This window comes from Somniosus microcephalus, chromosome 13 (genome assembly GCF_052327205.1).
Source record: "Somniosus microcephalus isolate GS21.2 chromosome 13, FLI_Smic_1.0, whole genome shotgun sequence".
Lineage (NCBI taxonomy): Eukaryota > Metazoa > Chordata > Chondrichthyes > Squaliformes > Somniosidae > Somniosus > Somniosus microcephalus.
The window spans coordinates 93,274,225-93,287,731 of record NC_140999.1 but is presented as its reverse complement, the minus strand read 5'-3'; the positions used below and the strand labels follow the sequence as shown (position 1 = coordinate 93,287,731).

Below are 13,507 nucleotides of genomic sequence, written 5' to 3'. Positions count from 1 at the left end.
CCAGTGAGCCCGAGCCCCGCCTTCCCGAGGCCGGGCCTGAGGCGGCTTGAGTCGGCCGATTGCAGCTGGCCGGGCCCGGTTGCCTTGGTAACCCTCCTCCCCTCTCCGCCTCCCGATCTCCGGGACCGGGCCTGAGCGGCTTGAGACGGCCGATTGCGGCTGGCGAGCCCGGTTGCCGGGGTAACCCTCTCCGCTCCCCCTCCCCTCCCGAGCCCCGCCCCCCCCCCCGCTAACCTGCTCGCTTCCCTCTGTGTGGAGGTGCGCCGTGCAGCGCGAGGAGCTTGCAGTGAGCCCAGCCAGCCTTTACCAAGATGGCTGGCCGCTGGTTCGGAATCGGGCCCAGCGGGATGGCCGGTGCGGAGGTTAGAAAAAAGATTTACAAATAAATTAACTTTTTTAAAAACAATTTGTGTTTTAAAAGCAACTTTTTTTTGGTGGAAATGTAGATTTGAAAAGAAACACGCAGAAAGCGGGAAAAAGAAATGAAAAGTTTGGAATCAAGATGGCGGCAACTCACCTCGGTTCACCGAAGCGCAGGATTGGTCAATCGTCCCGTCACTCGACTCTAGGAGGGCCCGCCCGCACGCGCCAGGAACCCGCCACGCAGCGATTGGTCGACCGTCGGGTCGCTCGACCGTATGATTGGTCGACCTCGACGTCACTCAATGCTAATGAGCAGATAATGAGCGGAATTTTGAACGTTTTTTGGATACCGCGGGTGCAATTTTTGTCTCACCGAAATGTAAATACGCTTACGACCGTTCTGGAATCGTAAGCTTTCTTTTGATGTAACACATGTGTAGGTACGCTCTATAACTTTTGATTGTATAGCCAGACAGAAAGACAGACAGAGAGACATACCGTTTTATATATATAGATGGAGATTTCTGCCATCTCTCTATCATTGCCTGTGGTATTATCCTGTCCATCCCTTAGTGGCCCTATTCCCATCCCGACCTTTTTTTTATTTATGTGCCTATAAAATATTTTACTATTTTGTTTTATCTTCCTTGATAATTTAATTTCATAGTTACTCTTTGCCTTCCTAATTTTTTTTGACTTCTCTCCTAATCTCTCCGTATTCTCCCTTATCATGCTCTCCCCTGCTGTCAATGTAGTTAATGTATGCCTCTTTCCTTGCCCTCAATTTTTCCCTTATGGCTTTAATCATCCATGGTGCCCCATTAGTGCTTATTTTGTTCTTTTTGTCTGATTACCTTTTACTCTCCATGATGCTGAGGCCACTGCTGGTGTGACTGAGATAAGCCAACTCAACCTGGCACTTTCTGGTTTGCATATCTCAATGCTGATTCGAATGGCAATTCTTGATTTAAGCCTCCTGCACATCATGTAAGCTGTATGCAATATTGGCCAGCCTAGTGGAGCTGTGCTGCTTGTCAGTCTTACAGGAGTTAGTAGATTGTACAAATATGGTTTAAAAGTGCTGTAAGAAGCAAATCATGGGAACAGTGGATTTCATCGCTGCTTTGTCTCCTGGTACTAGGTCTGAATCCAGTCCACAGAGAGGGAATAAAAGTCTCCCCTTATGGCCAACTGTTGAAAGCTTAAGTGAAATGAGTTTAAGGAACTTTGAATCTAGTCCCTAGTAGACAAGTGTTCACAGCACATAATTACCCTAATTTGGAACCATTTCACAGTCTCAGTCCGAGAGAATCCGAAGAATGAGCATGAGAAATAGAAATCTATTGGTGGTACACTGTGCATGGAGCAGAGAGAATTTTCTTGGCAGGAATAAGGGCTTGTTATTGGAATAGTGGAGACAAGAGTAACCTGACCTGCACAGTATCTAATCCGGGAGTGTTTGATTGGATTGTAGAGGGAGTTTTACTTTATCTAATCTGAGAGTGTTTGATACTGACGACAGACATTTATGTGTATTTCTGTTTTTTCACAAAGCCTTTATCTATGATGTCAAACACAGATGAAGTAGAAGATGATGTAGCAGAGAGTGAGTACTGTTGTAAATTGCTGTGCCGAGAAAGCCATGAGTAATTTCCAGTTTCTTGCCTCCCCACCAGTTCCTGGTTCGACACGATCCCAGCAGCCAGGGATTCAAAAAGGCAAAGAAACAAATAGAGATCACTGGGGCTGTGCACCTTTTTAGTGCAAATGGCAAGGAATTAATTGTACAGTGAAACGCCGCTATAGTGCTTGTCTTGGTAAATAGTGCAACTCAGCACTACATCCGACTAAGTCCTTTGAATAGTTTTCTTATGCTTGACCACTCCCGTGAGTGAGTCCTGACTCTCTACAAAACCAGTTTGTGACTTTATATACACAGTATATAAAGACTAAGGTCAGAGCATGTGAAGTCAGGGGACAAGTAGCAGAATGGATAGCAAGCTGGCTACAAAACAGAAAACAGAGAGATGAGGTTAAAGGTAGTTAGTTTGACAAATGGTGAGAAGTGGTGTTACACAAGGATCGGTGCTGGGACCGCTGCTGTTCACCATTTACATAAACGATTTGGACTCTGGAATCGGAAGTGCAATTTCAAAAGTTGCAGACAACACTAAATTGGGGAGTGTAGTTAATAGAGAGGAGGACTGTGACAAAATACTGGAAGACATTAATAAACTTGCAGAATGGGCATGTAATTGGCAAATTCATTTTAATATAGATAAATGTGAGGTGGTGCATTTGGTAGGAAGAACAAGGCAGTCACATACTGCTTGTATAAGAGTCTGAATGGGACAGAGGAGCAAAGGGATCTAAGAGCACAGATACACAAATCACTAAAAGCAGCAACGCAGGTTAGTAAAGGCATAAAAAAAGCAGAAGGAGGGCGCCGAGCACCTCGAGTCTCTTCGCCGGGAGCAAGCGGAAGCCAAGCGCAGGCAGCGCAAGGAGCGCACGTCAACCCAAGCACCCCACCCAGCCGCCCCTTCAACCACCGTCTGCCCCACCTGTGACAGAGACTGTAGGTCCCGCATTGGACTCATCAGTCACCTGCAAACTCATTTTTAATGTGGAAGCAAGTCATCCTCGGTTCCGATGGACTGCCTAAGAAGAAGAAGAAGAAAAAAAGCAAACCAAGCACTGGGGTTCATTTCTAGAGGGATAGAATTGAAAAGCAGACAGTTATGTTAAACTTGTGTAGAACCTTGTTTAGACCACACTTGGAGCACTGTGCACAGTTCCGTCTCCATATTATAAAAAGATAGAGGCACTGGAGAAGGTGCAAAAAAGATTCACAAGGATGACACCAGAACTGAAAGGATATACCTATCTGGAAAGGATGAATAGGCTTGGGACTCTTTTCTCTAGAATAGAGAAGGCTGAGGGATGACCTGATCGAGGTCTTTAAGGTTATGATAGAGTAGACGTAGACTTGCGGGCGTGACCACAGCTCGGGGCCATAAATATAAGATAGTCACTAATAAATCCAATAGGGAATTCAGGAGAAGCTTCTTTACTCAGACAGTGGTTAGAATGTGGAACTTGCTACCACAGGGAGTAGTTGAGGCGAATAACACAGTTTCAATTGAGAAGCTAGTTAACTACACGAGGGAGAAAGGAATAGGTGGTTATGCTGATGAGGGTGAGATGAAGTAAGGTGGGAGAAGGCTCGTGTGGAGCATAAACACCAGCATAGATCAGAAAGTGCTGGAAACACTCAGCAGGTCAGGCAGCATCGAGGAGAGAAAAACAGAGTCAAGGTTTCGGGTTGAACCCTTCGTCAGAACTCTTGATACATTGACTCTGTTTCTCTCTCCTTGACGCTGCCTGACCTGCTGAGTGTTTCCAGCACTTTCTGTTGTTACTGCAGATGCTGGAAACCTGAAATATTTTGCTATTGTACCAGCATAGATCAGTTGGGTCGATTGGCCTGTTTCTGTGCTGTGCATTCTATGTAATATCTGCTGATGTAATGTAGAGTAGACAATTGGGCTACTGAATGGACAAGCTCTCTTCTGTTCTCCTAGTCTTTGGATATGAGAAGAATAAACACTCTGTCAGACTGTCACTGGAACTGAAAACTATGGATCAGGTTTATTAAAAGTAAAGGTTATTAGTTGTAGCATAAAGTCAATTGAGCAGATTTCCTTGGATTACAGAACTTTTAACTTGCACCTTCTCAGAGGTACAAAAATAACATGACACAGCATTTCTAGTTTTTTTGGTAATATTAAACTAGGACCGGTGTCCATCACTTAAAATTTACAAATGAGATTTTATCCAATTGTCATGAAGTCTTTAGATATTTCTCTCTGTCTTGATGAACCCAGAGGAGCAGCCGAGCTGGGAATACACTGTTTGGGATATACCTCTAGCGTTCTTTGAAGTTTATATACTTCAAGTTTTGACAAGTATACAGAATTAAGAAAAAGAGAGTGGCTAAGGGTAATGTGGGCCCCTTAAAGACGGATGCAGGTGATATTGTAATTGAAAATAAGGAAATGATTACATAGTAGAGGAAGATGATAAAGTACCAAAGATATGAGGAAAACTACAAATAAATCAAGGGGAGGAACTTGCTAGATTTAATATAAGTAAAAATGGTAATGAAGAAAATAATGAGGCTGAAGACTGACAAGAGTCCAGGACCTGATGGTTTCTGCCCCAGGATAGTAAAAGAAGTAGGTGAGGAAATTGTAGTCATGATCTTCCAAAACCCTCTTGATTCAGGAAACAAAAAAGTCATTTTAATAAAATGGGATGCTGATGTGACTGAGCGTTTGGTAGTTAATAATGTTGCTGCTCTTATTAAACGATTTGTAGACAGTACTTGGCTGCTTATTGGCAATGTGTGTGTCAGGTAACATACATTGAGTTTCTCTGATTATGGCACTGTAATGCTCACTGTGGGTCATGCTTCTGTGTCCATTGCATGATTTCTAATGCCATGTGCTCTTTACGAGGTTTTATTGTCCATTGCATTTTAAACCTTTTCTTCTTTTTCTCCTCTCCTTAGATCCTGATCTCCATCTAGACATTGATGAAGCAAATCTACAGTTCATGGAGAGGAGTGAAGAGCTGTACAACACCTTGATGAACTGCCACTGGCAGCCCCTGGACACTGTTACATCTGAAATCTCTGCACTAGCTGAGGCGTGAGCCAAAGCCCAACTTGTGTTAGATTCTGAAGAGCAACTGCATCCGTATCTTTAACAAAGAGAAATCCATTAGTAACACACACGACCTTAGAGCGATAGACACAAGGCTTCTCTAGATGCAAAGCAGCCCTGAGAATAAAACCTTTGCAGTGATAAATCACGGAAAAATTTATTCATCTTATCGTCATTTCCATCTGCAATGGGTAAAAGCAGTTGTGCAAAGAGGACTTTTTAAATGGGCAATGCAGCAGAATAGAGGATGCTTTAGAAGCCGCATCACTATAACTTTTTTTCCTCGCTCAATTGCCTGTCCTCCTATTGGTTCCCCAAGTGGCCATCCTTCACGTGTGACCCAAAGCTATTCAATTCAACTCTGGAAGGCATCCCAGCTGATCCCATCCATATCCTGTGATCATTCATTCTCACTTACCAGCAGGAACTGCTTGATAGCAATCAGGAGCCACTGATTTATTTATTTACTTGCTCTTCCTAGCTCAGGGTGCTGAGGCCAACTTTAGCACTTCAACTGCTGCCTGGCTGAGATGACAGTGGGAATCGAATCTTAGATCTTCTGGTCTGTATGGCATGGTGCTACACTAGGTGATGCCTTTACCCACTAGGCCATCAGTCTGCACTGTGCAGACATGGGAAATGGGTGCATGTACCTATTACTGATAGCGAGTTTTGTTTTACCTTTTTAACTCTTGGCTTCCGTGTTTCAGACTGCTCTCTTGGTGATTTCTGGCTCTCGCTAACCCGCACTGTTTACAATGGTAAAATTCTTCATGTTCCCACGGTAATGAACAGAGAACGCTTTTTTCAATTTATATCACATACTGGCTCTGGGCCATACCTTCACGCTATCCTCCTTGTCTTCAAAAGAGACAGAATACTACTACACCAAATTTGTTTCAGGCTTTAATTGCCAAACGAAAGTTTATTAAGCAGTAAAACAACAAGTGAAGAGTAGCAGTAATACAACCTTTTTTACAGTAGTTGTTGAGCTTAGCTAGCTGCTTGTTGTATTGGAAAAATTATAAATAGTTTACAATTGCTGTACTATAATTATTTTTGCTTACATGATGGTTCATCTTGTTCCTCACCAACTATGGAAGTTACCTGGCATGACCAACTCTGGAGATTTCAGATGGACTCACTGGGGGGAATTTTACCTTGGCAATGGAGTAAAACGGGCAATATTGGATCATCCGCCCATTATGTACCCCGCCCCAAATTTCCTTACGGGAAAATTAGGTAGGGTATTAATGAAATTTAAATAAATTCAAATCGAGCTACTAATAAAACACCCATTTGAACAAATCATACACAAAATTTGTATTTGAATTCAACAGACTGTTGCCTCCCGTGATCACCTGTTTTCGGAAAACCAACTAATTGTTGTGACAATGTATTAATTTAGGTTGGGAATTGATTTTTGTGAGTGAAACTTTTTTAACCCCTTATGTACCACGGTAGAGTTAAAGAAGCCAATATGCTAAATCTTAAGACAAAAATAAGGCAGGCAGGCAGACCTTCATTTGGTCAGCTAGATGCCTGCCATGCTCGAAAATCCAAGATTACGCTTGTGCATCTCCAAAGCTAGCAACTGAGAAATGCACACAGATAGAGCTCCTGTTTAACTGAGATGGAGGGCGCACACCCTGTAGGGACACACCCCACTGGAGAGCAGGAAGGCCAGCCAGCCATCTTGATGTGTCGAATACCAATTCCAATGCTGCATATCAGTTGTACTTTTCCCCAGTGGCTTCATTCTAGTCTTTGGAAGAGAGGCTTTGGGGAAAAAGTTGTGCACTGTTCATTCATGGGCCCAGTATTGGTGGGTCTGGCCAAAGAACCACTTGGAAGACAACAGTTGGCTTATTTCCAAGAAGTAAGCTTACGACAGCTTTATGCTAGCTGCCGTAAGGGACTGGCCTTTCCAAATATGTTGGGCCCCACTTCCGTCACCTGTCAGTAATGTACACCTGCTTGGTGCTGGGGTCATCAGCGATGGAACTGGTGGGAATTTGCGTATTGCATTATTTTGCCAGTTTCACCACCTCCTCTGATGTCAGTTACAGAGGGGCAGACCCAGACCCTGCCCACCCTGCTGCCCCAAGGAAATACCAGCATAGGTACAATGGGGAAGTGACAGCATAACCGGGATCCAACTTCTGATCCCGCTAGCTCCCTTCACCACTACAGCTTTAATCCTGAGAAAATTTAGGTTCATTTCTATTAATTGAATCTGCAATTCTAAATGGTCATAAATTGCTTCTCATGAGATCTCTCCAGGTCACTGCCAAACCTGAGAGGATTTTGTAATTTAGTGGTTTAGTGCTGGCACTAACTCTTACCGCCTGGACCTCTAGCGCCTCGCAGATCGTGATGTCATAAAGTGAGGAGCGCCCCGGATGGAAAATTCACTCACGCCCGCTGCTTTATCACCTCGTGCCGACATCGCCAGCTAGAGGGGGCGTTATGAACTCAGCTGGCCTTTTCGGGAGCGGTAATCAAAGGGAATGCTTTTCAGCTAGCGCAACCGTTATTATTTGCACCAGTCTTGTGCCTGCGCAAAGTTTTTAATGTTTCATTGGTGCAAGATGTCCAAGCCCTCGACTTTCTGAGAGTATTTGGGGCTGTAATGGCAGTTGCGCAGGCCGCCTTACAAAACACAACTGACGACAACAAGCTTATGCAGCATCATTGGCCCTTTAAGCAAGGGAAGCAGCCTCTGTGATGAAAGAGCGCCGTTTACAATGTGCTCGAAATTGTTAAGCGCTCTGCTGCTACCGCCCTGCTCTCAGATTTTAGCGCCCTGAGAGAAGTTGTTAACACTTGATTTAGCGCTCCACTTCCCTCTTGGAGCACTAAAACTGAATTTCGCAGGAGGTGGGAATGATCAGCACTTGGCACTAATTTTTCAACTTTCAAAGTTTGAGCGCCCCAGGCGGGGCTATACCGAATCTCTCCCCAGAATCTTGTATTTATACGTGGAAGAAAGTCTGTGTTGTGGATAGCTAGTGTCTCAGATTAGAGATGTCAGTCAGGTACAAGCTGAACCACTTCTGGAGTTTCTAGGTCAACTCTCTCTAAAGCCTTTTGCCAAGGGCACAATAAAAACACACTTTCCAACATAGTGCTCTACAAATTCAGGCCTGGGTGGGCAGGGGTCGCAAAGAACAATCCCTGTGCCTGAATGGTGAGGCCCTAGGCACTCCCAATATTGGGCCTCGGATCTCGTTTACTTGAGCCGGCGAGCTGCCAAAAACAACAGGCAGCTTGCAGGCGAGGCGCAATTGAAGATTAAGCCACTGCTGGTGTCACAGTGGCCACTGAGGAAGGGAGGGCGACTGGGTCTGGAAGTAGTAGCGCCGATCGGCGGGGGTGCTGAGGAGTACAGCAGAAGTCCGCGTGCTTTGAATCGGGTCGCGAGCAGCACTCCTGCTCCATATTCAGCTAAGTTTTTTTTACAAACTTACCATGTTTGCGGCCAACAGCATTCCTTTAAGGACTGTCTGTTAGGCCACTTGCACACCTGGTTTTCCTGAATGCAGCTGATGCCAGCTGTCTCAGGGCAAACCAATCTTGAGGGGGGTCCTCCAACAGGTATTGGGTACTTTGCATATGTAAATAGGGGGCTAACGCCTGTTTCAGATCTGGACACGACATGCCAATTTTTTTTGTGGCCTTTACCAATATGACGGGCAGCGCACTTCCTACTCGTAAGACGCTTAGGAGGCTGTTTAGCACTTGAAAAATAGGTGCTGCGGGCCAGAATTTCTTAGCCAGGATTGGGTAGACTTTAGCTTGCTCAGTTTTAAAGTGACAGCTACCAAAATAACACTAGACAAAAATACCTAATTTTGTCACAAGGTACTTGATATTGGTACCGTTCCATTTCCGTTACCTTGAATAGCACATTTCTTGTATTAAATACCACCTGTATTTTTTAAACACCTAGGTATGGTTTTGATATAACACATTCAAGATAGTATTCTGTATAATACACAAGGAATCTTGCTGCTCACAGAGCACCTAGAACAGAGTCAATAAGAATCAACTCATCACTCGCTCATTAAGTCAGGATGGCCCCACTAACATTGAGAATAACGAGAGATGGCTTCTAGGAACCCAATCCACAAAGGGGAGGTGTGTGAGCCAGTTTTATTGACAGTACAATGGGTGAATCCCTGAACAGGAAAGTAGTCGGAATAGCTCTGTCACCTCACTGCTGTGAATACAGGGAGAAAGAGGACGCATATGAGTCAGTCAGTTCAGTTAGGTATGGCCTAATTTTAAGGTCTGAGGCAATCAGAACCAAAAGGCTAACAGGAAATGTGTTTACCCCCTAGCATGGTGCATGGTTTATTATGTTAATTATGTGCACCGAGGGGAATGAAGTTAAATAGAGCTTTGAATGTGGCAGCACAAGTTGAGATGGCTGTCAAGCAAGCATACGGGATCCTGGGCTTTATAAACACAGGCAAAGAGTACACAAGCAAGGAAGCTATGCTAATCCTTTATAAATCACTGGTTTGGTCCCAGCTGGAGTATTGTGGGTACCACACTTTAGGAAGGATGTCAAACCCTTGGCGATAAAATGGTACCAGAGATGAAGGACTTCAGTTACATGCAGAAATTGGGGTTGTTCTCTGTTGTGTATGTAATATGTGTGCTACTTTGAACCTATGGACAGGACTGCACTACTTGTTGGGCGTAGTGATACGCAGTACCACTCCTGGCCATAGGGGTATAAATAGTACTGTGGGTACTGATCTCCCCTCAGTTCCCGCCTGTGGGCATGAAGTAAAGACCTACGTATAGTCCCTACCTCCAACCAGTAAAGACCTGTTTTATTGTTACGGATTAAGTCTGAGTATTAATTACTTGAACAACTCACAGATTTAACACTGGCGACGAGTCTGATTCGGACCCTGCGGCAGTCACTCCACGGCAGCTTCGTCCACAGCCAGGACGTTGCAGAGAGGTTTCCACCCTCTCCACCCAACTGGAAGACATCCTGACCTCGGAGCCTCCATCGGCGACCGTCAGCTTCTTCTCCAGCTTGGTGGTGGGTAAGCCGTTGTCTGAGCCGGGCAGCGACGCGACAGGCAGTCGACCGCGTTGGCCGCACGAACGGGGCTGGGGGGGCTGGAGGAATAGGGCGCGAGAGCCGCTTCGAGCGGGAGGCGTTTCAACGGAGCGATCGCATCTCCTGATAAGAGCCGAGAGCCGCTTCGCGATCCAGCGATCGCATCCGCTGATAAGGGCCGCGATCGCGGCGAAGATAAGGGCCGCACTCGGGGGCTGAAGGGAGACGGCGTTGGGGGACGGGTGAAGACCGCCAAGCGCGGGAAAACCGCCATTTTGTGGGCGGAGGACGACGGCAAGAGCGGGAAGCCGCCATCTTGGATAGCAGTAAAAAAAAAAAAAAATCTGAGAAATTGCAAATCTACAATGCCTAAACACGGGAATATTAGCACCTTTGATAGTGACCTCGAAGATTGGGCCATATATGTTGAAAGAGTAAAAAATTATTGTAAGGCCAATAAAATTCGTGACCAAGATAAAGCTCTAACATTATTAAATTTAATGGGTGCGAAGACATACGGGCAATTGAAACACCTGTTATCACCAGATGAACCGGCGGATAAGACGTTCGATGAGATTGTTACTGTCCTGAAAGATCATCTAAACCCCACGCCGCTGATGCTAGCGGAACGATTTAAATTTTATGACAGAAGGCAGCTACAGCATGAAAGCAATGCTGATTATTTGCTGGAATTGCGTAAATTAGCGAAATATTGCCAGTTTGGAACGGGACTGACAGAGGCACTTCGAGACAAATTTGTGTGTGGTTTATTTAAACAGGATACACAAAAGCGACTGCTCGAGGAGAATGAGCTGACGCTTGAGAAGGCGGTCACTATGGCAGCAGCACACGAAGCCGCAGCGAGAGGCACGGCAGTAATGCAGCTACGGTCACCGGAGCTCAGTGCACACAAATTGGGTGTGAGTTCTGGCAAATGTTATCGTTGTGGAAAGACAACGCATGATCAGAACCAGTGTTGGTTTAAAAACCAAGAATGTAGAACTTGTGGTAGGCTTGGACATATAGCTAGAGTATGCAGGTCAGCGAAGAAGACCAGCAACAAGAAGTCACCGCAAGGAAAATACGCAAAGGTACACAAGGTGACCGAACAGGAGTCCGATTCAGACGCTAGCAGTAATGAACTGGCTAGCTTAAGAGTACTCAACGCTGGTAAGGGGGCAGACCTCCAGACAATTTGGGTCACTCTTCAGATAGAAGGAGTCCAAGTAAAACTGGAATTGGACACTGGATCGGCATTGACGGTCATAAATAAGAAAGATTACGGAAAGTTATTCCAACATATTCCCCTACAGGATACGGGGATTATATTGGAAACATACACGGGGCAAAGAGTGTACCCCATCGGGAAAATAGAGGTTGCAGTGGTCCACAAGGGCGAAGACAGTCAAATAATGGACTTATATGTGATATCTGAAGGAGGTCCTCCACTACTAGGACAGGAGTGGATTAGGAAAATGAATATGGACTGGCATTTCCTACAAACAATAACGAGTGAGAACTCGGTGAAGATAGTCGGCCCAGACTCTGGAACGGATGATGGTAAGCCCAACTCAGGTGCAAAAGACAAAGTTTCAGCACAGAATTCCACTGAGCAACAACAACATAGTTTAACTGTGGATTCTGAGTCTGGCAAGTCTACTGATGTGCCCATTTCTGAGGGACACCGGGCTCGAACTCAACTCCATTTCAAACTACAACAGCAATTAGAACAAATGCTTCGCCGTTGTGAGCAAGAGTTGAATGCAACGAAAGAGTTCTTTGATATAGAGTTGGAGAATCTGGAAAGACAACAGAAGCAGCTGAGGGAGAAAATGGAACAGGAGCACACAAAACGTCTGATGTCAGAGGAGTTAACGGTCAGCCAACTCCTGCATATGCTGAAGGACAGGACTCTGAAATGGGAAAAACTTGAACACGAACTTCAATATTCAAACGAAAGGGGTTCGGAGCTCTCAAAGGTTATTGGAAGAGCTGAGGTGGCAACACAGACTGAGATGACTGCAACAGAGCAGCCCTTGGATGCCAAAAGTACGCTGACCCACGTCAACGTAGAACAACAGACCGCTGAAACAGCTGCTCCGGTAGAGGGATTGCATAGTCCGATCAATCAATCTCCAAAGGAAGTTGAAGTATTAAAATCACAAATGAGGTCACTAGTAAACGACTTGCTGAAAGCCCAGAAAAAGCTGGATGCAGAGGTACACATGAAGAAGTCTCTTCAGGAAAGATGTCTGGATTTGGAACAAGAGCTGGCTAACGTCCAGCTGGGTATGGAGGAAATAGAAGACCCTCTCGCTGGCCTAGATCAGGACGACACCGAATATTACTATGTCCTGTCCTGCCCAACTTGTAACTTCGACTCCCACCATACAGAAATCATGGAGGAGCACCGAAAGTCTACGGAACATCGGGAGAAGGTGGCTCTACGACGGAAACAGGAGGAAGAGAAGGAGGAACTGCGCATGCAGCTGGCAGCTGTGGCAGCTGACAATGGAGCCCAGAGAGTCTCCAAGAAGCAGAAAAGGAAAAGTAAAAACAGAAGATGACCCATCTGAACCATTATCACCTCTACCAGATCACACACGTGGTCCCTCCGAACGGAGCCAATTCAGTTCGGAAGTTCAAACTGTTAAATCCATGGAAGGACTATTGAATGAGTCACTCCAGCAACGTGAACCGACTCCACCACAGAGATTGAATCTGTGAACTGTTTTCCGCAGAGACTGAATCTGTGATCTGTTTTGACATGAAGTTATGTATCTATGTTATTCTGTTATGTAAACCTGAAGTTATATATGTATATATGTTATTACGTTATGTTAAATGGGGAGATGACTAAAGCTAGGAAGGGAGGAATGTTGTGTATGTAATATGTGTGCTACTTTGAACCTATGGACAGGACTGCACTACTTGGGCGTAGTGATACGCAGTACCACTCCTGGCCATAGGGGTATAAATAGTACTGTGGGTACTGATCTCCCCTCAGTTCCCGCCTGTGGGCATGAAGTAAAGACCTACGTATAGTCCCTACCTCCAACCAGTAAAGACCTGTTTTATTGTTACGGATTAAGTCTGAGTATTAATTACTTGAACAACTCACAGATTTAACATTCTTGTTAAAGCAGAGAAGGTTAAGGAAGATTTGATAGAAGTGTTCAAAAATGGCTTTGATAGAGTAAATAAAGAGAAACTTTGCAAGGGCAGAAGGGTTGGTAGGGCTGGAGGAGATTACAGAAATAGTGAGGGGTGGGGGGGGGAAGCCATGAAGGGATTTGAAAACAAGGTTGAGGATTTTAATATCGAGATGTTGCAT

At 45.1% G+C, this 13,507-nt stretch overlaps 1 long non-coding RNA gene across 1 annotated transcript; it reads left to right on the top strand.

Moving 5' to 3' along the window:
- The first annotated feature begins 457 nt into the window (after positions 1-457).
- Positions 458-6,410, top strand: LOC147108490 (uncharacterized). The gene is made up of 3 exons (XR_015080601.1): positions 458-803; positions 1,918-1,969; positions 4,937-6,410. It is a non-coding gene; the product is annotated as an uncharacterized LOC147108490 (long non-coding RNA).
- The last annotated feature ends 7,097 nt before the right edge of the window (positions 6,411-13,507 follow it).